The sequence below is a fragment of the Dipodomys spectabilis genome, unplaced genomic scaffold (genome assembly GCF_019054845.1).
Source record: "Dipodomys spectabilis isolate Male_0828 unplaced genomic scaffold, ASM1905484v1 ptg000224l, whole genome shotgun sequence".
In the NCBI taxonomy this organism is placed as follows: Eukaryota; Metazoa; Chordata; class Mammalia; order Rodentia; family Heteromyidae; genus Dipodomys; species Dipodomys spectabilis.
Genome location: NW_024870901.1, coordinates 924,493 through 926,534, shown reverse-complemented (window position 1 = coordinate 926,534; position 2,042 = coordinate 924,493). Strand labels below are relative to the sequence as shown.

General features: G+C 33.4%; 1 pseudogene; it reads right to left on the bottom strand.

Moving 5' to 3' along the window:
• Positions 1–1,531: 1,531 nt before the first annotated feature.
• On the bottom strand, positions 1,532–1,631 carry LOC122123159 (annotated as a pseudogene).
• Between the last annotated feature and the right edge of the window lie 411 nt (positions 1,632–2,042).

The window sequence follows — 2,042 nt, the reverse complement described above, 5'->3', positions numbered from 1 at the left end:
TTTCTCATTCCTAGAATAAGCTGCACATGAAGACACCACTGGTCCATGTTTTCAGTCTTTACCTTTGAATACTGAGGAAAATCTTTCCTCTGCTCCCTATAATTCACTACTCTCCAGTTAGAATAATTTAGAATAATAAAAATGGAAAAAGAGAAAATAAATCTTGGTGAAAAAACATATGCAGAACATTCACCAGTTTTTTCTGACCAGTTCAACCAATGTGAACTATTGGGGAAATACATGGACACCTCATTCCCACTGGTACTCAAAATCTCTGGTTAGGCAATTCTGACGAAGACAAGGAACAAGATGAAAAAATGAGGAATGGTATCAATTGCAAGAAAAAAATGGAGTAGGATCCAAGCAAATTTCTTCTTTGGGATGCCGAAATTTATCGGCTTACTGTGGTGTGAACACTACTTTCCAAAAAGGCCACCCAGATGAATACTAGGGATGAGGATGAGTATACCCCTTTTCATCGTGAAGCCAAGAGTGGACACTTAGACATTGTCCATGAGTTGGTAGCTCAAGGCAGATATTCATGCAATAACTCTGAATGGCTGGACACCCCTGCACAGTACTTATATGTGGAATAATACCAGAATGGCTTCTTTATTACTTCATCATGATGCAGATACAAATCCCCAAACTAAAGGCCTCTTGACCTCCTTGCATCTTGCTGCTGGGAATAGAAATAGCAAAGATACTCTGTATCTCCTTCTGTTGAACCACTACATCAAACCAGGTCTGAAGAACAACTTTGAAGAAACTGCATTTGATATTGCCAAAAGATAAGTATGTATCACTACCTCTTTGAAGTTGTCGAAGGCTGTACAAATTGTTCTCCTAAGTCGTAATGGTTTGGTTAAGTTTCTTAAATTTCAAAAATGCCAGTCCATCTTTTGTGTCCCTACAAATTTTTTTCACAATACAAAACAACAGCAATATCTTACTATAAAAATTTATGTATTCCATGGTATTCTTCCAAGTGAATTGCATGACTTTGATATCAAAATGTATTCAAGAGTTGTTTGTATACATCTGTAATGATTTCTGCAGAGTTTGTGATTTTTTAAATCAGAAATATTTTTAACTTTTCTGTTGAAATGAATAGTATAGAAACTAAAGATGTTCCGGGTGCTTTTCTGAAAAAAGTATATCTATGTTTGTGTAATGTCCATAATCTATTTCATTCTCTCCTAGATATAATACTTTGAATTCTACATTGTAATATAATGTATAGACTCATTAATAAATGTGACCTTGCAGATTGCATTCCATATAGAAGAATTTTAAGACTCCTTTTTTTTGTAGTTTCTTATATTATTTTATTTCTTTGGGATAAAATGGCAATATTATCTAATTTCAAGTTTTGTAAAGGTTATGCTATGTAAAGGCCTTTCTAAGGAGAAAATTTAATACACTGATGTCAAACTAACCTTTAATTCTATGAATTACATGTATTGTTACACTTGTATTTTTGTAATCAACTTTTTAATAACTGTTTTTCATTTCTTGCATCAGAAGAATGAAAAATATGGAATACCTCACAAATTTTCATATCCTCCTTGTGCAAGTGCCATGTTAATCTCTGTATTGTTGTACTTTGGGTAGACCTGCTGCTGAAGCATGTATTATCCTCTAAATTTAAGTACGTAATGATACAATCTTTATACAGACATATATCCATGGTTGCCTATTTGTAACAAGGAACCCTTATTGTTCCTAAAAATGCTATTGATCTTATTTCTCTAAATTTCTGTGTACAGTGGAAAAAACTTATATAGTTTGGTCGATTGCTCACATTTACAATTTTTTGGTCAATGACTATTTTGTCATTTTCATTTTAAATTTGATCATACTTTGAAACCTTTACAGCTAAGTCCAAAGGTGGTGGCTTTTCAAGTACTTATTTATCAACTGAGTTAGCTTTGTGGAGCTAATGGATTCAAAGTAAGCCTTACTTAAGAGCTACTTCTAACTTTCTGCAGGTTAAAATTTCCCAAATGAGGTCTTCCTGGGACAAATGTCTACCTGAAATG